Raw genomic sequence first — 26,376 nt, forward strand, 5'->3', positions numbered from 1 at the left:
AGATCCAACCAGTCCATCCTAAAGGAGATCAGTCCTGGGTGTTCATTGGAAGGACCGATGCTGAAGCTGAAACTCCAATACTTTGGCTACCTCATGCAAAGAGTTGACTCAGTGGAAAAGACCCTGATGATGGGAAGGATTGGGGGCAGGAGAAGGGGACGACAGAAGATGAGATGGTAGGATGGCATCACTGACTCAATGGACATGGGTTTAGGTAGACTCTGGGAGTTGGTGATGGATGGAGAGGCCTGGTGTGCTACGATTCATGGGGTCTCAAAGAGTCAGACATGACTGAGCAACTGAGCTGAACTGAACTGATGCTAGTCCTAGTGCTCTTTCTAAGATAAAACAACCTTTGCAGGTACTAAGGCTATGCTGGCTTGCTGTGCATGTATGTGCTGATCTATGTGAAAGTTATCTGAGTGTGTTTTGTTTTGTTTTTTGAAGCTTGGAGATATATTCAGTTTAGTTCAGTCACTCAGTTATGTCCGACTCTTTGCAACCCCATGAACCGCAGCACGCCAGGCCTCCCTGACCATCACCAACTCCTGGAGTCCACCCAAACTCATGTCCATTGAGTCAGTGATGCCATCCAACCATCTCATTTTCTGCCATCCCCTTCTCATCATGCCTTCAATCTTTCCCAGAATCAGGGTCTTTTCCAATGAGTCAGTTCTTCACATCAGGTGGCCAAAGTATTGGGGTTTCAGCTTCAACATCAGTCCTTCCAATGAACACCCAGGATTGATCTCCTTTAGGATGGACTGGTTGGATCTCCTTGCAGTCCAAGGGTCTCTCAATATATCCCTGGATTGTTTATCGGACAAGATTAAAAAGCTGTGCTGAAAACCATGTTTCTCCGGAGCAGCTTCTCCCAGTAATCTAGAAAGGGGCTAGTTCTTCATTTGGCATAAATAAAATTCTTTTCTCATTGTAGATTGGTTATTGATTATTTTCATTGACAAATGTCTTTGGAAATGTAATAATATTCAGCATTCTCCATTCAAGTACAGGGTTATTCTATTTGCAAAAGGATTGACTCACAATTTCTTACCACAATTTTTAGGAGTTTAGGTGAGGGTGAAATGTTTCCTTGGTATCTCTAACTTTCTTGAAGAGATCTCTAGTCTTTCCCATTCTATTGTTTTCCTCTTTTTTTTGCATTGATCACTGAGGAAGGCTTTCTTATTTCTTCTTGTTATTCTTTGGAACTCTGCATTCAGATAGGAATATCTTTCTTTTCTTCTTTGCTTTTCGCTTCTCTTCTTTTCACAGCTTTTCACAGTAAGGCCTCTTCAGTCAGCCATTTTGCTTTTTTGCATTTCTTTTTCTTGGTGATGATCTTGATCCCTGTCTCCTGTACAATGTTACTAACCTCATCCATAGTTCATCAGGCACTCTGTCTATCAGACCTAGGCCCTTAAATCTATTTCTCACTTCCACTGTATAATCACAAGGGATTTGGTTTAGGTCATACCTGAATGGTCTAGTGGTTTTCCCTACTTGTTTCAACTTCAGTCTGAATTTGGCAATAAGGAGTTCATGATATGAACCACAGTCAGCTCCTAGTCTTATTTTTGCAGACTGTGTAGAACTTCTACATCTTTGGCTTCAAAGAATATATTCAATCTGATTTTGGTGTTGACCATCTGGTGATGTCCATGTGTAGAGTCTTCTTTTGTGTTGTTGCAAGAGGTTGATTGCTATGACCAGTGCTTTCTTTTGGCAAAACTCTATTAGCCTTTGCCCTGCTTCATTCCATATTCCAAGGCCAAATTTTCCTGTTATCCCAGGTGTTTCTTGACTTCCTACTTTTGCATTCCAGTCCCCTATAATGAAAAGGATATATTTTGGGGATGTTAATTCCAGAAGGTCTTGTAGGTTTTCATAGAACCATTCAACATCAGTTTCTTTAGCATTACTGGTCAGGGCATAGACTTGAATTATCATGATGTTGAATGATTGGCCTTAGAAATGAACAGAGATCATTCTGTCTTATTTGAGACTGCATCCAAATAATGCATTTCATACTCTTTTGTTGACTATGATGGCTACTCCATTTCTTCTAAGGGATTCTTGCCCCCAGTAGTAGGTATGATGGTCATCTGAATTAAATTCACCCATTCCAGTTCATTTTAGTTTGCTGATTCCTAAAATGTCAACATTCACTCTTGCCATCTCTGGTTTGATCACTTCCAATTTGCCTTGATTCAATGACCTAACATTCCAGGTTCCTATGCAATATTGCTTTTTATGCAATAAAGGACAAAAATGGTATGGACATAACAGAAGCAGAAGATATTAAGAAGAGGTGGCACGAATACACAGGAAGAACTGTATAAAAAAGATCTTCATGACCCAGATAATCATGGTGGTGTGATCACTCACCTAGAGCCCGACATCCTGGAGTGTGAAGTCAAGTGGGCCTTAGGAAACATCATTACGAACAAAGCTAGTGGAGCTGATGGCATCCCAGTTGAGATATTTCAAATCCTGAAAGATGATGCTGTGAAAGTGCTGTACTCAATATGCCAGCAAATTTGGAAAACTCAGAAGTGGCCACAGGACTGGAAAAGGTCAATTTTCATTCCAATCCCAAAGAAGGGTAATGCCAAAGAATGCTCAAACTACCACACAATTGCACTCATCTCACATGCTAGTAAAGTAATGCTCAAAATTCTCCAAGTCAAGCTTCAGCAATATGTGAACTGTAAACTTCCTGATGTTCAAGCTGGTTTTAGAAAAGGCAGAGGAACCAAAGATCAAATTGCCAACATTGGCTGGATCATCAAAAAAGCAAGAGTGTTCCAGAAAAGCATTTATTTCTGCTTTATTGACTATGCCAAAGACATTGACTGTGTGGATCACAATAAACTGTGGAAAATTCCTCAAGAGATGGGAATACCAGACCACCTGACTTGTCTCCTGATAAATCTGTTTGCAGGTCAGGAAGCAACAGTTAGAACTGGTTCCAAATAGGAAAAGGAGTATGTCAAGGCGGTATATTGTCAACATGCTTATTTAATTTATATGCAGAGCACATCATGAGAAATGCTGGTCTGGATGAAGCACAAGCTGCAATCAAGATTGCTTGAGGATAGTTTCTCCCTCTTGAAAACTTCTGACTAATCCTGTTATCTTAAATTTTATATTATGGGAGTGGGTCTGGTAAGGTATTTCCATTGTTAAATTCTAATCCTGTTATCAGTTCAGTTCAGTGACTTAGTCATGTCCTACCCTTTGGGACCCCATGGACTGTAGGACACTAGGCCTCCCTGTCCATCACCAGCTCCCAGATCTTACTCAAACTCATGTCCATCTAGTCAGTGATGCCATCCAACCATGTCCCCTTCTCTTTCTGCCTTCAGTCTTTCTCAGCACAGGGTTTGTTCTAGTGAGTCAGTTCTTCACATCAGGTAGCCAAAGTATGGGAGTTTCAGCTTCAGCATCAGTACTTCCAGTGAATATTCAGAACTGATCTCCTTTAGGATGGACTAGTTGGATCTCCTTGCAGTCCAAGGGACTCTCAAGAGTCTTCTCCAACACCACAGTTCAAACGCATCAATCTCTGGTGCTCAGCTTTCTTTATTAGTCCAACTCTCACATCCATACATGACCACTGGAAAAACCATAGCTTTGACTAGATGTACCTTTGTTGCCAAAGTAACATCTCTGATTTTTAATATGCTGTCTAGGTTGGTCATAGTTTTTCTTCCAAAGAGCAAATATCTTTTAATTTCATGGTGGCAGTCACCATCAGCAGTGATTTTGGAGCCTAAAAAATAAGCTCTCTCACTGTACCCATTGTTTCCCCATCTATTTGCCATGAAGTGATGGAACCGGATGCCATGATCTTAGCTTTCTGAATGTTGAGCTTTAAGCCAACTTTTTCACTCTCCTCTTTCACTTTCATCAAGGGGTGCTTTAGTTCTTCTTTGCTTTCTGCCATAAGGGTGGTGTCATCTGCATATCTGAGGTTATTGATATTTCTCCCAGCAATCTTGATTCCAGCTTGCACTTCATCCAGCCCAGCGTTTCTCATGTTGTACTCCTCATAAGTTAAATAAGCAGGGTGACAATATGCAGCCTTGATGTACTCCTTTCCTTATTTGGAACCAGTCTGTTGTTCCATTTCCAGTTCTAACTGTTGCTTATTGACTTGTGTACAGATTTCTCAAGAGGCAGGTCAGGTGGTCTGGTATTCCCATCTCTTTCAGAATTTTCCACAGTTTGTTGTGATCCACACAGTCAAAGGCTTTGGGGTAGTCCATAGAGCAGATTTTTTTTTCTGAAACTCTCTTCCTTTTTGATGATCCAAAGGATGTTGGCAACTTCATCTCTGGTTCTTCTGCCATTTCTAAATACACCTTGAACATCTGGAAGTTCACAGTTCATGTATTGGGCTTCCCTTGTGGCTCAGCTGGTAAAGAATCCACCTGCAATGTGGGAGACCTGGGTTCGATCCCTGGATTAGGAAGATACCTTGGAGAAGGAAAGGCTACCCACTCCAGTTCTGGCCTGGTGAATTTCATGGACTGTATATTCCATGGGGTCGCAAAGAATCAGACACGACTGAGTGACTTTCACTTCAATCCTAGTATTTTAAAATGTAAATTGTGAGATTGGGTCTGGTAAGATCTTTACAAACTTGTGGCATTCCTTTGATTTATTGTAATAATTAATTTAAAAAAGTATATGACTCCCTTGCTTAGACTAGCGAAGGGGGCACTCTCTGTCCCCCTTCTGCTGTCTATGTCAGAAGCTTTCTCTGTCCTTTCTTACTTTAATAAAACTCTGCTACACAAAAGCTCTTGAGTGATCAAGCCTGGTCCCTGGTCCAAAAGCTAAATCTTCTTCTTCTGAGATCACAAATCTGACATCGTTCACCGTAAGATATCAAGGGTCAGCTATGTTCTTGGTGCAGGGTATCTCACTGGGATGAAGCTGAGGTGCAGTTCCACAGTCTCTTTCAGGTTCACGCAGGTTGTGAACAGAATTCAGCTCCTTGCAACCAGAAGATTGAGGTTTACATAACAAGTAAATAAAATGGAGAGCAAAACAAGCCCCTCCCCAGCGTTAGAGAACCAGTACCTTGGTCTGCATGATTTCTCACAATTGTAAAATTATATGAATCTAAGATTCTTTTTGTTTATCTGTTAATTCATAATTTTATCTTTCCATCTGACTTCTCTCCCCTCTACACCCTAAGAGGAGATTTGGAAATGGTATACTTTATATATTTTGTCTCGTCTCATCCATGGATGGACTTATTTTAGGTTCTCAGAGCCTGGAACATGGGTACCTCTGTTCTTGGGGAAGTCTGTGCATTTGTGCAACCTGAAAATGCAAGATTTCAGTTGAAAACACTTAAGTCCAAATTAGACACTAGAAGTTCAATATAAAGGTGATTATTATCAATTCATGGAAAAATCTAACAGTGCGGTACATTTGACATAAGAAATCACTTGATGCTTCAGATCTTATTAGTACTAACGAATACCCCTGGAAGGAAAAAAAAAAAAAAATCCTGCTTTGATGGCTCTTACATTTGAGACTTCTTAAGAGATTTTCAGAAATGAGCCAGATACTATTCTTTGAAATGGGTAATTGGTCATTAGCCGATAATCTCACTTGGCTTTATTTTGTAGACAATGAAGATCTCTAACACTGTAGAAAGTCAAATTGCCAAGAGCAAGTAAAAAAGCAGTGTAGCTGGGCCCAGGTCAGAGGCCCATTTAGAAATGTTCTCTGACCTACACTATCTATCTGAATGTTTGTAGGAAAAACTCTTCCCTAAAATTGGATTCCGTTAGCTGCCTCTGTGCCTAGTGTACATTACCAATATGACCACAAGCCTGATAACCGCAGCACTGCTTGGGGAACAAGATCAGGCCACTTAAAGGCTAAATTAAACATTAGCACAACTAGAAAAGGAACATATTGCTTTACATTTATTTTTCAGAGTCTCCTTAAAAGCAGGAAGATATGTACATCTTCCTGTTACCTAGCCAAGTTCTCTGGCAGCTAATACCTCAGAAAAGAAATGAAGCCATTTGACACATGTTTCTCTAACCATCCTTAGCAAACATAGAAATAACATGTTACTATTATATTTGTTCACATTTCTGAGATTCTATTTAAATGTTTTATGCAACTACTCTATTTCCCCCAACTCTTTGGGGATTTTAAAAACTAAGGGAGATTGAAAGACGAGTACTGAGAAGGCAGAAGCTGCCTATGGGTTCTAGCCAACCAGCCCTTATCCCAAGGGGCTGAAAGAGGACTATGAGGGAGTGCTCCCCAGGACTAAGGAAAAAACTGATCAGAACCTCCAGGAAAGCTTATAAGATGGTAACAGTGATAACGAGAAAACACAGAAACCCAGGTCTTGTATCTTGCCCTGTTTTTTACTTATTAATGCTGGAGAGGGAGGGAAGTCCAGGACGAATGTAAAACCAGCCTGAAAGACACCAGAAGAGAAGAGTCACCATCTTCAGGAACCAGGGACTTGTGTCAAGAGCACATCCTAGACTCCATTCTCTCCACTCTCTCCAGGGGAAAGCACACAATCAGTGCTGATACTGGCTCAGGAAACATTCTTCAACATTGCTATTGCCTTACTGGAGTTCATGTCTCCTTTTAAGTTACTGGTAGAGTAAAATTTGACAGGAATTGGAGATACTATGGCTGATCTTTAACCAGTGAATGTGGGCAGATAAAAGTCTTTTAAAAATCCAAACTTGAAACAAAAGAAAAAAACAAAATTGACCTATCATTTAGGAAGTGGCTGTTGGCTGGTCATTATAGCTCTTAATAGGTTATTAATTAAGTCTAAATGGCAAATAGCAGGTATTTAAATGCACATCTAAGTGGGAAATTGTGTTATTTGTCTGTTTCAAAGGCAATACAGGAAAGCCCCAAGAGCCTAGGAATGATTATTATATTAATGCAGTTTATCAAAAGACACTAGAAACATGGCACTTGCTTTTCTGATAATTCAAAGGACATTGGCACTTCAGTTGGTATTAATTGGCCTGAACTGACCCAGTGCATCTGGTTACCCACAAACTATTGTGCTATTCTTCAAATGCATCTATTTTACCATATGGACCATTGTGTAAGCAGTATTCTAGAACTGTGGCAATCTGTGTTTCTGAAACAATATTATATTAAGCATAGTTGTCTGTCAAAATAGCAACAAATCCAGCTGTCTTGGGAATGCTAAAACAGAGCACCCTCTTTTAAAATAAGCAAAATCACAAAAGAAAAGAATCGACTTTCTGCATGATTAGAAGACAGGATATAAAATTTAAGCCAAAATTGAGAGGGAAAATTGTAAGGCATATGTTTATTTACAAAACTGAGCACTCTGTTGGCATAAGTAATGATATGAATGCAAGAATGGTCCCTCTATGGCCTTAAAAGTTATATTCTGTTATTAACAGCAAAAATTGAGATAGAGAGAGACTGAGTGAGAATGAGAGAGGAAAATTGGAAAACCCTAAAAATGCCTCGGGGAGTTCATACAAACAAGGACTATCAGGAGGGCCTTTCCAGATAATGATTTTTACAATAGAAAATGTTTGGTTTAAGAGTATGGATGTTATTCTGAGAGCAGATGTTATTGTTTATCTTTGCTCTTCTATCACAAGGTTTCAGAATCCTCTCTTGCAAAATACTAAATGGGTTTTAATTATACCTAGTAATGAGCATTGTAACCGCACCACTTCATAGAACACTTATTCAACCACCTGCCAATGAAGACAGTCAGCTCTCCTGGTAGTTTTAAGGGCAGGACCACACTGCCCACCTCAAGAAGAAAGAGTGGAAGGGCAGGGAGGGGTCACTTCTGTGTGCCTGTACAGGTACCTGTACTGATGGCACTCATGCTCTCAACAAGTCAAATGCCCACAGCATGGCATGGGTGCATGACACAGGAAGCCGGCCACAGGATCTGCCACCTGCCTGGGTGGTCATGGTGCCAAAATCAAGGTCAAGATGGTGAGGAAATTGAAAGGCAAAGCATCAATGGCAAGTTGTAAACCCACCCAGTGCTGTAGGAAATAGGTCAGTGGGAAAGACTGTAGATGTTAGCAGATGTCAATTTTGCAGTGATTTGAATACTTGAACGTTCTCAGGGGAAGAGAGAGCTTTAGATTCTGAATTCTCAAAGTGGTATAAGATGCGAACAAAGATAAAATAAAGAAGAAAATAAAAACTGGCCACCGTGTTGGGGAGAGAAGAGACTCAGAGGAGGCACGTAGAAAATTAGAGGTGATGAGTGCGAGGAACAAAGGCCAGCTGAGTCCTCAGAGAGAAATAGTCTGAGACATGTTCCTGTAGAGCTGGACGCTGACGTGGAGCCTGGTGGTGGGTGGACTGCAGGTTCGAGGAGGGCCCTCAGGGACGATGAGAACCAATACAATTGAGGACTGGCTGTGTGCCAACTGTGAGTCTAAAGGCCTTCCATCCACCGATTCATTTCATCCTCAAATGCCCCTGTAACTTGAGTTTCCTTAGAGATGGGAGGCTGATGCTGAGACAGGACACTGCAGGGGAAGACAGTTAGTCCCCTAAATATGAATGGGTTCCATTCTGAGAGCGTGTTCATAAGTCCAATTTGTTTGTTTAAGTTCAACAAAGTTCCCAAGGTACCTAACAAACACAACTGGCTATATAGTACTGTACCATATAAGTTTATAATATTTTTCACACAGATTACACGTAAAAAGAAACAGAAACAAAAAAATTAAGGAAACCAGTTTTAATCTTACCGAACAATACCTTGAAATGTACTAGAGTACAGCGCACTTAGCAGCACCATTTGCGTCACCCGTGGCCTGCGCTTCCTTCTGGACATCCAGGGCCTGAAATAAAGACGTTGTCCAGTGTATCACACCACACGGTAAAGTGCGCGAAAACACAGTGGCTTTTGGAGGATGCACACATGTGGCAATGCACACAAGACTCGTGAACTAACATGCAAATGCACATTCTCATCTTTGAAAGTTCTAAACTTACAGGGGACTTACTGTAGCCCCTTCAGTAAATACTCTTAGGGGGGAAAAAAAAAAAAGAGTATTCACATGAAGAAGAAATAACACTGGGCCTGTATTTTAGAACATTCACAAAATTTACCTCAAAATGGATTGAAGACCTAAATGTGAGATCTAAAACCATACATTTTCTAGATGGAAACACTGGGGAAAACTCCCTGATGGGAACGCTGGGCCAAGTGACTGCACCCTCTTCACAGGTCCTGGGCTGAATTCACATCCCCACTTACTGTCTCCAGCACTCCTCCTCAGCAAGATTCCGGTTTTGGGGGCTTGGCCTCCTGTGAAATAGGATGTTTTCTCTTGCCCAGTCCCGGAGCAGCCTGCCTCCCTGCATCCCCACTGCCCCCCTCTCCTGTCACCCAGGTCTCTCTCCTGCTCTCTCTTCCTGTCTCACCCTGGGCTCCTCCCAGAGCCCTGCTAGAATAGGTTCTTTCCCTTCTCTTTGCCAGCTAACAATTGCCTTCCTTTCTCATTGGCCAGCTCACTGGGCTGGAGCTAAAATCTTCTTCCATGGTTTCAGTTACTGGTGTTCTCATTGAGCTGAAGGTCTGGATCTCTCTCTTTTGCTGACAGAGAAGGGAGCTGCTATAATAGAATGTGTCCTCACAAATGTGCGCTGAAAGTCTCTCTCCTTGTCCACAGCTGGTGGCCCCTAAGAGCTGGCCTGCTCTCAGCTGCAGGCCCAGCTACAGAGACTTTAACACTGCTGTCACTGGGAGAATCACTGAGGATGCATTATGGTAGTTAAGGGAAAATGCTCTCTCTAAAGAGAGCGTGTGCCCTGCCCGTGGTGCTCAAGCAGTCCGCAGCAGAACTTCAGCCAGAATCACACGTCTTCAGCTCCCAGCGGCAGGGGTCTTTGCCACTGCACCAACTCATCCTCAGGGGAGGACCCAAGTGTCTAAGGAACCCCAACCGATCCACACCCAGGGTCCCTGGAAAGACAGGGCCCAGGATAGGGTGCTGAGTAAGGGCACGAGGGTTATACTGGGAGGACACGTGTCATGAAAAGCTAGACAGGCTAGGTAAAGAGAAGTGGAGAAGAGCCCGGATAATTAGAGAATGTATATAAGTTGGATGGATTCATCTGGGATTAAAACATGAAGATGCTAGGCTTGAGGTGACCCCTGACCTGTGTCCCTGGGCAGCAACGGAGACTTCGCTAGCTACATTGGTCACATATGGTCCTGTCTCGGGAACAGTGCTAGCTTGAAGGGATCAAGACTAGGATTGCAGTGACCAGGTGATTCACTGGAGCATTGAAAATGCCTCTCAGAGCTTCAAGGGCTCCAGGTAACCATGGGGATGAGAGAAGATTGGGTGGCAGAGAGCTAGAAAGGGTATTTGATACATCTCCAAGATACAGGGCTGGTTTCAGAGGTGGTGGCTTCGGAGCCTAACAGGAGAAATCTGTAGTTGCTCCAGGCCAGTCTCATCAGAATGCCTTCACCAGGCGAATGCCTCTAGAAAAGTGAAGTCAAGCCCACCTATTGTCAAGGCCTTCTTCTGCATGGCCTGTTCTTTCTAGATTCCAACTGGCTCCTGTATTATTCCTGCCACTCTTGCAGCTTCTGTTTCGGGAAAACAGTGTCAGGATGTGGTGATAGAAATCTTTCCCCTGCCACCACGCCCCACTGGAAGCAATGAAAAACCATCCCCCCTTCTGTCTCCCAGAGTGGGTTCGGGGTTCTTTCCTCTTCCCAATTAATGACACAGTCATCATACCTGCAATCACAAATAGCTGTCATGACCTCATCATGACCTCATCTTTCTTTATTTTCTTTTGCTTCGTATAATCAACAGTAATGGAAAATCAGAGATGCGAAAATCAAGTGTTGACCAGGGCAGAGTGAAAGGCTTTTATTCCATCTGTCCAAGTGCACTCTTCATTGTGCTGCCGGATGCTGCAGCATCATCTCCTTGGTGACAGGGAGCGAACAAAGCTGCTTTGTGATCTTTAAATCTGTTTTGCAAGACCTGTGAACCAGAACTGGGTAATCGCCCACCGTGCATAATCAGAACAGTAGCTGGTGAAGGGAAAGCACCAAATTATAGGACATCAGACTGCTTGAATGTGGGCTTGAGGGGCCAGTAAAAAAGCAGAATCTCAGATAGATGCTTCTTGCAAAATCTTAGGCTTCAAAAATGCAAACCCTTTCAGTATCATAAAACTTTATTGATTGCTTGTGATTTTGAAAACTTGTATATGTGAGCAAATATTTTTACATGTTATTTGATTCTCATGGAAAGGGATGTGATGGTTATGATCCTACAATCATTGCTATTTTCTAGATGAAAAAGAGTTTCAGACACATTAAATGTCTGCCCATTTAAGGTTCATTCTGTGACTGGAAGGATACCTAAAGTAAGTTGCAGGAATGCAGGGACTCTCAGGCAGGTCACACTGCTAGGTGACTGGCACAAACTTTCTCTGTGCTGTGTGGGTCCATCTTGTTTAAATGCCTTGGAGTACACCATGAACTATAGACTGGAGAAAACCAGGGTTTGGGAAGAAATGTGCTACCAGGCCCTGAGGAGAACCTCTTCACCCATATTCCGACTTTAACATAAGAAATAAGTTCTGTGTTTCAAAGAGTTCACTGTTGCTGTTTTTATTTTAAGAATGCTGAAATGAAAGAGATCAAATGAGATGAACGGCTTTGAAAAAAAATGGCTGAAAGATTATATATATGGCTCCTTTATTGAGAAATTAGTCGGTTGCTTTTTTCAATTCAGTTCAGTTCAGTTGCTCAGTCATGTTCGACTCTTTGTGACCACAAGAATTCCAGCACGCCTGGCCTCCCTGTCCATCACCAACTACCGGAGTTTACTCAGATTCACGTCCATTGAGTCAGTGATGCCATCCAGCCATCTCATCCTCTGTCATCCCCTTTTCCTCCTGCCCCCAATCCCTCCCAGCATGGCCAAAGTACTGGAGTTTCAGCTTTAGCATCATTCCTTCGAAAGAAATCCCAGGGCTGATCTCCTTCAGAATGGACTGGTTGGATGTCCTTGCAGTCCAAGGGACTCTCAAGAGTCTTCTCCAACATCACAGTTCAAAAGCATCAGTGCTTCGGCACTGAGCTTTCTTCACAGTCCAACTCTTGCATCCACTGGAAAAACCATAGCCTTGACTAGACAGACCTTAGTTGGCAAAGTAATGTCTCTGCTTTTGAATATGCTATCTAGGTTGGTCATAACTTTTCTTCCAAGGAGTAAGCATCTTTCAATTTCATGGCTGCAGTGATTTTGGAGCCCAGAAAAATAAAGTCTGACACTGTTTCCACTGTTTCCCCATCTATTTCCCATGAAGTGATGGGACCAGATGCCATGATCTTTGTTTTCTGAATGTTGAGCTTTAAGCCAACTTTTTCACTCTCCTCTTTCACTTTCAGTAAGAGGCTTTTTTAAGTCCCCAGAAAAGATTCTTAAGCATAACATCAAGAGCTTTTGAAATGTCTCTTATGTTTTTTGAAGATACTTACTGTACTCAGTTTTGTTATCAGAAGCCAACATTGTGACAGTGGTTAATTTACACCTGTGCAGAAACAACTTTCCATGGTAAATTGTGTGCTTTTTTCCTCAGCTTTTATTGAATGCTTTTGTAAGAAACATCCATTTGATAGATTGAAACCATGTAGTGGCTGAAAATATTGCCTTCTGATTCCAAAATCCTCTATATGGTGACTCAAGGGATGTAATCTTCATAAATCTGTACACGCAAAAGATCATCTCTTAAACACTGCTCTGGCTTCTCTGTAGTTAAACATAATACAAAACACAAGTAACTCGGGTGAAGTCATTATTTGTTGTTGATTGAGTGATGTCCTGACAACAGACATTTGTACATGTGATGTGCTGAGCCCTCCGCAAGGCACATGTCCTTACCTGAAAGTACTGATGATATTTCCAACTCAAAATATCTAAAAGAAGAAGTTGGCTTCCTTTTTAGTAATAGCATGCAGTATTATTTAGTGCCACAAAATGCTCTAGAACTGACAAAAACAGGAAACTTCACCCATGTAGAGCAGATAAAGAGGCAGAGAACATGAGCAGCTAGCAGTGAGGTGTTCAGGACACCTGGGTAGTTCTAGGTATGATTGGTGATGGGAGGATGGGGGGTCCCTGTAAGCCAGGGAGGCCCGACAGAAGGACCCAGCCGCCCTGCAGTAGCGTGGCTGTGGAGAGGAGGTGAGACCACTGCAGAGAGATGCCAGGTGCTTTTAGGACTGAAGTGCATCTAAGCTTCACAGTCTCCTTTTGGGCGCTCATCATCAAATGTAGTTTACAAATGCAAAAAGTATTCATAAAATCATTTTTGTTGTTTCAAAACTTACCCATGTATGGATAACTGAAACAAAGGCAAAGCCCCTTGCAAAAGCAAATGAAAGTCTTCTTAATCCAAAGATCATGCTCTCTACCACATTTATAATCTCGTGTCAAATGAAGAGCTACAGTATTGTGGTTTGAGGTGATCGCAAAAAAAAAAAAAAAAAAAAAGACTGTATTCTATGTTTACCATTGTTCAAAGTAATATAGAAGGCTGCCGCTAAGGGTCGCAGAAAATTTGAGCCATATTAACTTTTACCTCATTTAGTACCTTTCTTACTTACTTAGGTAATTGCAAATGATGCGACATAGGGCTAGCTGATTTTTTTTTTTTTCCCTCCCTGGGGTGACTTCTATCAGAAAGACTTTTCTCCTCTAATGAGAACAAAAGAAGCTAGAGGGAAAAGAGCTATAACTGTATTTCTTTGTTATCTTTTCTGACACCTATCTAGATTTTTCAAAATATGGATTTCAAAATTCAAATGTCATGGTATTGGTAACAAATGCTAGAGGAGTTGACACTGTTTGGGGATAAAAGTAATTAATGACTCTATAACGTTGTTTCAAGTGTATTAATTATTAGGAAGGTAGTGAGATGTTATACATGGTGGTAATGTCTAATGGTGATAGAAAAATGATAAATTTTACTGCAAAATTTCCTGTGGGATTAATTTTTTCAGGAGATTGTTTATGACTTTAATTTACCTTCTACATCTTTTTCTGCATGGTTATGAATATGTATGTAAATAGCCTGTGGTTTTGCAGCCAGACCTGCTGAACTTTGGCTTCTTCCATGTATTAGATCCATGAGCCTGATCATGGTCCTCTGCCTGTCAGTGCTATAAGACAGGAGAGTCGCTGTGAAAGCGTTAGGTGACAGAAGCCATGCATCCACAAGTTTTCCTAGCGTGCAGGAAAACGGCCACTATTAGAGAAGCAGCCTGAGATACTGTGACTTTCTCTTTAAAAAGAAACTCCTGAGTCACTTTACAAGGCAAATAACTGTACACATATATTCTATGTTTAGAGTTTGATTTCATTGGATTTTCATGTTATTTACTTATTAGGTAGGAGGTTAGGCATACGCCAAGAGGGCTGGCCTACCCGAAAAAGATTCAAGCTGATGTCTAAGCCTCATCCCAGACATGCCCCGAGTGAAGCCCAGGAGAGTTCACGGATATGCTACGAATTAACCTCAGAGACTTTTCCAACTCCAGCATATGCACCCTTGATGTACAGCTGTGTCCTCAAGTGACCTTAGGCAGCTGGTCACCTGTTAAGGGTTCATAAAAATTCTATACATACATAGGTCTGACTATAACAGTCTGGATTATGGTAAAGGCATGCGCAATAGAGCCTGTTGTTATGTAACTTGCAACTGTCAGTCAAAACTGTCAGTCCATGCCCATCTAGATGACTGTATTAAGTCCTGTCTTGAAAACCCCTGTACCTCAGCCTTCTGGGGCCAGTGCCTCTCTGGGCTGGGCCCACCTCTCCTTTGAGGTGTTCTTCCTGTGCTTTCTTCAATAAACATGTTTCTGCCACAAAGACCTCAGATTCTTATCTGCATCCTTACCAAGAACTGAGGCCCAAAATGGTGTGTCCTCTGCAAACCTCCCTGTATCTGCTAAGATATCTGTTAACATATCAAGGTTTCTTTCATTTTTACTGGACTATAATTTTCCATTGCCTTTTGCTGTCATTTAAATATAACTACTCCTGTTTTTAGCTTATTAGCAAAACATTATTATTTTAGAAATTGAGAGGTGGCAAAAATGAAAATCACTCCATATCATTGTTATAAAGTGAATTGTAATTGTTTCCTTTAGTTTCGTATGCTAAAGTTTTGCCCCCTGTCTGACAGTGTTGGAGACTGGACCTTTAAGGAGGTAGTTAAAGTTAAATGAGGACATAGGGGTCTGGCCCTAATCCAGTAGGACAGGTGTTCTTAAAAGAAGAGGAAGCATGGATGGAGAGAAGCCCACATGTGGACACAGCAGAAGGTCCTCTGCAAGTCAGAAGGTCCTCTGCAAGTCAAGGAGAGACATGCCTCCAGAAATCAATGCTACTGGCACCTTGATTCTTGGACTTCCAGCCTCAAGAACTGGGAGAGAATGTATTTCTGTTGTTTGAGCCCCCAGTCTGTGGTGCTTTGTTTTAGCAGTCTTAGCAGCTAAAGAAACCACCGTCAATCATTTTAATGAAGGCCCTTGCATGGAGGCTTAGTAATAGATTGACTTATGTTAACATGGTTGCTTTATTTTGCTTTGTTTGCATTTTGGGGGTGGTTAAGAGAGAGTATAGTAGCCTCCTCCACCCTCAGGGCTTCCCTGGTGGCTCAGATGGTAAAGGACCTGCCTGCAATGTGGGAGACCTGGGTTCAATCCCCGGGTTGGGAAGATCCCCTAGAGAAGGGCATGGTAACCCACTCCAGTATTCTTGCCTGGAGAATCCTCATGGACAGAGAGCCAGGTGGGCTACAGTCCATGGGGTCGCAAAGAGTCAGACACAATTGAGTTACTAAGCACATAGCCACCCCTGGCCTTCAGGAGCCACCTTGGCCTTGGCCTTGGACTCTGGGGTTATGAGCTGGCCTGCCTGGCATGCACCTCCAGGTGCTTGTGTTTTCCTAGTCAATATAAACATTTCACAGAGCACCAGCCTCAGAAAAGTCCATACCATGACTATTATTCATCAGGATAAAAGGAGACAGTGTAACTGTGTTAAATATAGATAAAACATAAACATTGTCTATAACCAAAGTAGTGGGGAGGAGAATGACTATACACATCTATCCTGGCTACTGGGAATAAAGGGTGCTTCTCTACAAATTGGGACTTTAGCTTAGGTCTCGTTGCTCTTCCTCCTAGATCAGATTTATTAAGATACTGGCTTATGGAACAACCCCGGGTCCCAGTCAGCATTCTATCCAGAGCAAAATCACCCAGTGAAAACTATAATAACTATACTAACGGTTTTTCGACTCTTTTGCAGCTCCTGAGGTGTGTGCTGCTTCTCCCTGCAGAGAGTAACACCCTCGGATTGTTCAATAGCACATGCATTGCTTCTGGTCTCACCTGAGGAGCACCGACATGGTTTTTGGTGGATTTAAAACTTCATCTCTGAGTGTTTTCTCTCCCCATTGTTTTTCATGACTATCTAACTGTATTTCCACTGAGCACCGGATGTATTAAAAACTGGACCATAAAGTATTTTTAATTGTGTCATGAGAAACCAAATGAATTATTTTTCATACCACATTTTTTTCCTCATTAATAGTGGCAAGAAGAAGTTGCTTCTATAATACTATGGCCTATGATTTTAAGAAAATGTTCACCTTCTAGTATAGCCATTATATGCAAAACAAAAGATAATACATGTTGGCCCCAAAGTAGGGAAAATTGAACCCTTATGCACTGTGGGTAGAAGTATAAGATAGGAAACAGTAAGGGGTCCATCAAAAATTAAAAGTAGATCAACCATATATGACCTGGCTATGCCACGTCTGGATATTTATCTGAAAGAAGTGAAATCATTATCTACAAGAGGTATTCACACTCCTCTGTTCTTTGCATCATTGTTCACAATAGCAAAGACATGGAAACAACCTACATGTCCATCAGTGAAAAAACAGATAGAGAGAATGTCTGCACGCACACACACATAGTGGAATAGCATCCAGCCTTTAAAAAATATACCAAGAGAACACTGTCATATGCAATAACCTGGATAAACTTTGAAGAAATTATGCCAACTGCAATAAGCCAGCCATGGAAGAAGGAATATTGCATAGTTCCATTTAGATGAGTGATCTAAAATGGTCCAACTTGTGGAGAAAGAGAGAAAAGTGGTAGTTCAGGGACTGGTGGAGGAGGGAGTGAGCAGTAGTCACTCTGTGGTTATAAGGTTTCAGTCATGCACAATAAGTATTTTGTAGAGATCTGCATTACTCTTGCCTGGAAAATCCCATTGACAGAGGAGCCTGGTAGGCTGCAGTCCATGGGGTCGCTAAGAGTCGGGCATGACTGAGCAACTTCACTTTCACTTTTCACTTTCATGCATTGGAGAAGGAAATGGCAACCCACTCCAGTATTCTTGCCTGGAGAATCCCAGGGATGGGGGAGCCTATTGGACTACCGTCTATGGGGTTGCACAGAGTCGGACATGACTGAAGTGACTTAGCAGCAGCAGCAGCAGCTGTGCCCTTAGTTAACAATACTGTATTGGAAAATATTTATGGATGACTCAGTTTGTTGTATGCCAGTAGTCCACACAATATTGCAAAACAGTTATCCTCCAATTGAAATTAAATTTAAAAACATTTTCTACCAAACAAAAAAATGTGTTAGAAAGTAGAACTTATCCTACGTGTTCTTAACACACAAACACAAAAAATTATACAATTTAATGACATGTATTGTACAAAATGGGTTTCCCTGATGGCTCAGTTGGTAAAGAATCTGCCTGGAATGCAAGCATTCGATTCTTGGGTTGGGAAGATCCCCTGCAGGAGGAAATGGCAACCCAATCCAGTATTATTTTCTGAAAAATCCCATGTACAGAGGAGCCTGGTGAGCTACAGTCCAAAAGGTTGCAAAGAGTCTGACACAACTGGGTGACTAAGCATGTATGCATTGTACAAAATACAAAATCAAGGCACTAAGAATGTAAAAAGTTCACAGCCTTGAAGAGAGGGCAACAACACAGTTTTCAACAGTCTCCTCAGCTGCTCGCACCTGATAATTTTCCTTCTCAATGCCACCCTTTCCTTCTCTGACTCAGCTTTCTCCTCTATAACATTCTGTATGGTTAAATGCAGAAATATGAAAAGACCTGAATGCACTGACTCAATTCAGTTCAGTCTCTCAGTCGTGTCTGACTCTTTGCAACCCCATGGACTGTAGCACACCAGTCTTCCCTGTCCTGCACCAACTCCCAGAACTTGCTCAAACTCATGTCCGTTGAGTCATTTCATCCTCTGTCGTTCCCTTCTCCTCTGCCCTCAATCTTTCCCAGCATTAGGGTCGTTTCCAAACAGTTGGCTCTTTGCAACAGGTGGTCAAAATACTGGAGTTCAGCTTCAGCATCAGTCCAGATATTCAGGACTGATTTCCTTTAGGAACGACAGGTTTGATCTCCTTGCAGTCTCAGGGACTCTTAAGAGTCTTCCTCAACACCACAGTTCAAAAGCATTGATTCTTCGGCACTCAGCTTTCTTTATGTTCCAATTCTCACATTCGTACATGACTAATGGAAAAACCTTAGCTTTGACTAGACAGACTTTTGTCAGTAAAGTAATGTCTCTGCTTTTTAATATACTGCCTAGGTTTGTCATAGCTGACTAGTGCAAAATAAGTATTAGCCTCATTACCGTTGTCATTATCATCCCAGATTTAATCCTCATTATGCCTCGATGAGAAGTGCATTATTCTCCCTATTCTGAATAAGGCAAGATTACACACTGGAGAATATCAAGAGGTAAGACTTTAAATCAAACTCTTTTTTATAAATAAACGTATCTCAAACTCCCTAATAATAAGGTCACAAGAAGGTAAGGAATAGTCAATTTTTTTTTTTTTTTCATTACTGCATTTCTTTCTTCCCAGCCAATCAGGACACTCCCAAGCCTGGTCAGTGTGTAGGTATAAGTGAAAGTGAAAGTGAAAGTGAAAGTGTTAGTCACTCAATCGTGTCTGACTCTATGCAACCCCATGGACTGTAGCCCAGTAGGCTCCTCTGTCCACAGAATTCTCCAAGCAAGAATACTGGAGTGGGTAGCCATTCCTTCTCCAGTGTCTCCTGCATTGAAGGCAGATTCTTTACTGTATGAACCACCAGGGAAGCCTGAGTAGGTACAAATGAGGTTTTTATTCTTAAATCCCAGGACTTATTAACACCTGCTGGCTTTTAGCAGTCCCTTGGCCTTCAGATCAGTTTCTTCAGGTCGCCACTCTCTTGGACGTTGTGTGTCTTACTTGAGATGAGGAGGTACCACTGCCTACATTTACTCTTTTGAGGCTGCTATTTAAGGCCATACCCAGGTAAATCTTCATAGGATCCTCAAAGGATGCATCTTTCTCTGACTTGGAACAGAGCTTTGCACCTCCTATCATGTAGATCAACAGGGACAATGTGAAAGCCACTAAAATATTTTATTTTAATAAGTCTTAGAGTCCAGAACTCAGGAATGTCATTGAGAGGGGTTAAAGAGGCCCCTGTTCATCTCCAGCCTGTGGGCTGCCTTCACCAGATCTGAGTCTTCCCAGAAAGGCTTGGAGAGTGAAGACAAATCTTGTCCTTCTGGACACTCTGACTCAAGATCACATGTTTCTTCTTCTTAGATAAGTCCTTCTATGAATAAAAATATAAAATAGTCTCTGGAAATGGGAGCTAAGCCCTCAAGGTGACCCCTCCTCTTTCCACCTTGTTCCTGGGATTATTGCCTCTTCCCGATGAAGTTGCTAAGAAACCCAAGGACAAGGCAGATGCAGATGGGAAGCATGAATGAATGAACTGGTGTCTATATTTACTAGTGTTGCAAATATTATAGTAAAAAATTACATAATGGATACATTTATAATGTAAAACATGATAGGAACTATATCAATTTGTATCCTAAACTTGTTTTCCTTGGAGAATTTACCCAGAGGATAGCATTTGAAACTGGAAAATATATAGCACACATATATATTTTGCAACATTGTTTTTGTAGTAGAAACAAATAAGTAAAATATATGGAAAAATTTAGGGGATTAGGTAAGTGAATTATAGCATGAAATATTGTAAAATATTATGGGATACTTAAAATATTGTGAAACTGTAGGCATTCTAAGGACCATACATAAATATGAAGAAGTTTCTGATATAATAGTAAGTGAAAAAGTAAAATAAAAGCTTGTCATATCTTTTACTCTGTTCAAATGCACGTGCCCTTGGAAAAAAGCAAGAGCTGATATATTTGCTGGTTATATTTCATTCACATTTTCTTTATTATTGTTAGAATATTATTCATACAACTGATAAAACTCAGGAAAGACATTTTGGTTAAGAATGATGGAATATTTGCTTTCTTAAAATAATGTATATAAATCTAGAAAGTGCAGGAAAGTATCATTAACAAAAATCAATTATGAAAACAAAATATGGAAACACTCAGATGACATTTAATCTTTCTTACTTCCCTAGAAAATATTTTGAAAGAATATTCATTTTCTTACTGAAGTTCACAAACATAGGGTGCCATTTGAACTCATATTCTTGATGAGCTTTTCCTAATTATATTCCTTTTAAATGACTATTCTAGTTTAAAACTAAGCAAGTGGCTGCAGTTTTAAAATTTTAGATGGCTTTAGGATATTGAATTTCTTTTACATTTTAAAAACTTTTTCTAGCTGTACTGACAACTTCCCAGGTGGTTCTAGTGGTAAAGAACCCGCCTGCCCTGGGTTGGGTTGGGAAGACCCTCTGTAGGAGGACACAGACAACCCACTCCACTATTCTTGCCTAGAGAATCTCATGGACCAGGGAGCCTGATGGGCTACACTCCATAGTGTTGCACAGAGTCAGACACAACTGAAGCAGCTTAGCATATAGCACTCACTGACAGTTTAATGTCAAATAATTGACATATATAGCATGCTGTTAAATTGAGGGTGTATAATGTGATCATTTGATTTGATACCCAAATATATTTGAAATGATTACTCTAATAAGGTTGATAAACACATTCAATACCTCACTTTTTTTTTTTTTTGTTAGTGAGGACTTCTAAGATCTACTGTCTTAGCAAACATCCTGTATGCAATTCAGCATTGTTAACTATAGTCACCATGCCATACATTAGATTTCTAGAACACGTTTATCTTATAACTGATGTCTGCACCTTTTGAACTGTATCTCCCCATATTCTGCTCACTGATCCTGCTTCTGTTAATGACTCTGTTGTATTTTAACTTTGTATTTTATTTTGGAGTATAGCCAATTAACAATATTGTGGTAGCTTCAGGTGCACAGCACAGCGACTCAGCCATATATGTACATGTATGATCGGTGTTTTTATGAGTTTGACTTTCATAATTTTCACATGTAAGGGGCTTCATACATCATTCGTCTTTCTCAGCCTGACTAATTTAACTTAATATAATGTCCTCAAAGCCCATCAAGGCTTCTGAAAAAGGCTGAATTTCCTTCTTTTATATGACTGATATAAATGTTCTTCTTTTAATGTTCCATTTTATTTGTATCATGTTTTATCTATTGGTCTATCAGTGCACGTTTAGATTGTTTCCATGTCTTGGTTTTGGTGAATAATACTGCTGCAAACATGGGGCTACAAACAGCACTTTGAGTAATGGTTTCATTTCCTATACCAAGAAGCAGGATTGCTGGCATAATATGATAATTCTATTTTCATATTTCTGAGGGAACTGTACTGTTTCCTGTAATGGATCTGCCAAATTACATTCCCACCAACAGTGTATGTTCATGAACAGTCCCCTTTTATCCACACCCGTACCAACACTGTGAAGAAGGCTGAGCGCCGAAAAATTGATGCTTTTGAACTGTGGTGTCGGAGAAGACTCTTGAGAGTCCCTTGGACTGCAAGGAGATCCAACCAGTCCATTCTGAAGATCAACCCTGGGATTTCTTTGGAAGGAATGATGCTAAAGCTGAAACTCCAGTATTTTGGCCACCTCATGCGAAGAGTTGACTCATTGGAAAAGACTGTGATGCTGGGAGGGATTGGGGGCAGGAGGAGAAGGGGGCGACAGAGGATAAGATGGCTGGATGGCATCACGGACTTGATGGAAGTGAGTCTGAGTGAACTCCGGGAGATAGTGATGAACAGGGAGGCCTGGCGTGCTGCGATTCACGGAGTCGCAAAGAGTCGGACACGACTGAGCGACTGAACTGAACTGAACTACCAACACTTGTTAGATTTTGTCTTTTTGATAACAGTCATTTATATAAGTGTGAAGCGATTTTGCATGGAGACTTTGATTTGCATTTCCCTGATAATTAGGTACGTTTAGCACATTTTCATGCCTGTTATTCATTTGTATGTGTTATTTAAGAAAACACCTTTCCAGGTCCTGTGTGTGTGTGTGTGTGTGTGTGTGTGTGTGTGTGTGTGTGTGTGTGTGTGTATGTATATATATATATAATTTGCTATTGAGTTGTATGTGTTTCTTTTGGATATTAGACATTAACCCCTTATTCATGTATGGTTTGCAAATATTTCCTCTTTTACATAGATTTCCTTGTGCTCTTGTTGATTGTTTCTTTTGTTGTGTAGAAACTCTTTAGATTAGTGTTGTCTCACTGGTTGATTTTTGTTTTTGTTGCCTATACTTTTGATATTTCATCCCTCAGAAAACTATTTCCAAGGTCAGTATCAAGGAGTTTTCTGCTTGTGTTTTCTTCTAGAAATGTTGTGGTTTTGGGTCTTACATTTAAACCTTCAACTTTTTTGAGTTAAGATTTGTGAATATTATAAATGCAGATTAATTTTCATTCTTTTTCATGTGATTATCCATTTTTTATCCACCAAGACTATTAATTTAAGTGGCTGTTCTTTCTCTATTTAGTGGTTTTGGCTCCTATGATTTGATTCCTTCATCTTTATATTTTGTGATCAACTGTAGGGTTTTGCTTTATGATTACCATGAAGCTTACGTAAAACATCATATAGATGTAATGTGTCTGTAAGAGGAATCACCTCTTCTGGTCTTACTGATTGGCTTCAAGAACAAAATATCTTTCATCAGCCCTGCTTGGGAATGGGAGACTTTTGCAGATTTTTTCCTAGGCATACATGGTTCCACATTTTTGTTATCCCTTGGGGATGAATCTCATAAGATTGCTTGTGTTTTCTTGATCCTGCAAAGCCAGACCAGCTTCTGACAGCATTCTTTGCTTTCCCTAGGGCAGCGCTGAATGCTCAAGTTTGTATCATTTCTTTCAATCTTGAGGTGTCAGTCTGGTTTCTGCATGTTTTCACTAGCTGCCTGAAAAGGCTCACTCACATTATCTTTGGGAACATACACACTGAGTTGGCCAGAAGGTGAGATGTGTGTCAGTGATGTATATGGAATATTGGAGGTAACTGTGGTCCAGTTTTGGGGACCCCCAGGTCAGGCATCCCCAGTGGTTCATGGGTAGGCTTCCTAAGGCTTCCTTGGTGTCTCAGCTGGTAAAGAATCCACCTGCAATGTGGGAGACCTGGGTTTAATCCTTGGGTTGGGAAGGTCCCCTGGAGAAGGAAGTGGCTACCTACTCCAGTGTTTTTGCCTGGAGAATTCAGTCCATGGGGTGGCAAAGAGTCAGATATGACTGAGAAACTTTCACTTAAAAACTTTAAAAGGTCAGGCATCCTCAGTGGTTCATGGGTAGGCTTCTTAATGAAAATCCATGGCACAGATGAGATTTGTAATCCTTTGAGAGTTGGACTGTGAAGACAGCTGAGCACTGAAGAATTGATGCTTTTGAACTGTAGTGTTGGAGAAGACTCTTGAGAGTCCCTTGGACTGCAAGGAGATCCAACCAGTCCATTGTGAAGGACATCAGCCCTGGGATTTCTTTGGAAGGAATGATGCTAAAGCTGAAGCTCCAGTACTTTGGCCACCTCATGTGAAGAGTTGACTCATTGGAAAAGACTTTGATGCTGGGAGGGATTGGGGGCAGGAGGAGAAGGGGACGACAGAGGATGAGATGGCTGGATGACATCACAGACTCGATGGACGTGAGTCTGAGTGAACTCCGGGAGTTGGTGATGGACAGGGAGGTCTGGTGTGCTGAGATTCATGGGGTCACAGAGTCGGACACAACTGAGCGACTGAACTGAACTGAACTGATTTCCTTTGAGAGTCCTTAATGTTATTCTTTCAGTCACTCCCCACCTCTTAGCCATAGAGTTCACTTTGGCTTTCTGGATAGACAAGAAAGATTGGGTCTCTTTTGGAGCATCTACACACCTGGAAAAACTGACTTCTCATTCTATGCTTTCCTTTTCCGTAAGAGAGAAATTCTGATCCAAACAGTCTCTTGACACTAACCTCCTTATGGGAAGGGCTGTGAAGGTGCAAAGAGACTGTTCTTCTATTGTCTTCACAGCATTCACTATTTATTATTATTATTTTTTTTCCTTTAGTAGCTGATGGAATTTCTCCCTTGGATTCCTGTATCTCCATAAAGGCACTGTTTTCTGTGAGTGATTGCCAAAAGAGTTGTTCTTGACTTTGATGACATCACTCTCCCAATTCAAGTTAAAATAACAAACCTCTATTTAGCATTTGCAGTGTGCAAAACATGCATATTTTTGGCCTAGTGAAATTTGAACTCTAATTCAAAGCTGAACAAAGGAGTGCTCTCTTAGAAGGACATCTGCATTCCACAGAGAGAAAAGGAGTGGTAAAGTGTGTCCTGAAAATATATATAAATAAAGCAAGTTATCTAAGATTCTGAAGCTTAAACATATGTCACCAACACTTCCAACATGAAGGTATGATGTTGAATATGATGATGCTGTCATTAGTGCCCAAAACAGACATTTATGTTAAATAAAAAACAAGTAAATTCAAGATCAAGTTAAGATTTAGGTGTAGATTAAGCTGTCTTGCAACTATCTTTGAAGAAGAATTGTGTTCAGAGAAAAGGAAAGGTGTGTACAGAGCCTAAAAAGATGGGCATCAACTGCCCACCCTTCTTCAGGAATTTGGAGATGTGGCACCTTATTCATCAGTCTTATCGAGTTTAGTTCAGTTTAGTCCATATCTTTTAAGCAGATGAATATATTGCAGCTGATAATATGAGTCTTTATTATTGTGCAATTTATACCTTATCCATTTATAGCTGGCTTCCAAACCACCACCTTGACTACGAGTTGTCTCCACAGTAGGGAAAGTTCATGTTGAATAACAGATTTGCGCATCCTAGAATTCCTGGTAGCCTCATTTCTAATAGTAAATCAATAAACACTATCCTCATTTCTGCAGTCTGTGTCTTATGAGTTTACCGTTTGTCTGTCTTACTCTGGGGACTTGAGAACATTGGCCAGTGGAAGCTGAAACTTAGGAAATGTGGCTTCTGTCACTAGCTAAGTTCCCTAAGTTGCATCTTTATGTTATCATGCCAACTGCTGGACAAGAAAACTGATGAAGGATCTCAAAACATATCAGTTTCTGCTCTTGACTTGTATAAAAGATTTTTGACAGGAACATGTCCCTGAGGAAATAGTTAGGGAATAGCCAAATGCTGATGATTAAGGGAAATAATTAGACTTTTAATAAACATAAGGCCCAGGGGAGGGGGCATATTGAGAACCAAATATGCGAAAAGAGTTACACTATGCTGCTTGGGACAGAGTGCTCTTAGACCACTAGTAATTAAGTGGTGTGACCCTCTTATTGGAACAGTGAGGGTCAAATATTCTCAGTACACATTAAAAATGAAGCCAGTGACTTAAACTATAAATATACCAAGCATCCTCTGGAAGACTGAATAGTGTATTTCATATATGTCTATTTATATTTTTCAAATATCCATAAATGTATTTACAATGCATAAAACGTTATTTAGAAATAAAAATGTGTGATGTACTTTTAAATTCATAATAGGCATTTTGTGCCCACTTATTTTCTCAATAAATGAATGAAAAGCACATCTACTATAACTTAGGCATTCTTGGTATATTTTGTAGTTGAAAACGGTCATCATACATAAAGAGGTGGGGACTATATTTCTGGAATGTACAGGAGAGATGAACAGAGGTTTGCGCCTCTTCTGTTTCTTGAATATTTACTTGTCTCCTGTTTCTTGAATTCTCACTAAACATACTATTTCATTCTTGCTATCTCACTTTCTCCTGTTTGTGTGTACATCATTATATAGGCATATGTATCAGTTAGAACAAGCAAGGTTATGCTATAGTAACAAACAACTTGAAAACATCAGTGGGTCAAAACAACAAGGATTCGTTTATTCTTCATAC

The sequence above is a fragment of the Capra hircus genome, chromosome 4, assembly GCF_001704415.2.
Source record: "Capra hircus breed San Clemente chromosome 4, ASM170441v1, whole genome shotgun sequence".
NCBI classification, from domain to species: domain Eukaryota; kingdom Metazoa; phylum Chordata; class Mammalia; order Artiodactyla; family Bovidae; genus Capra; species Capra hircus.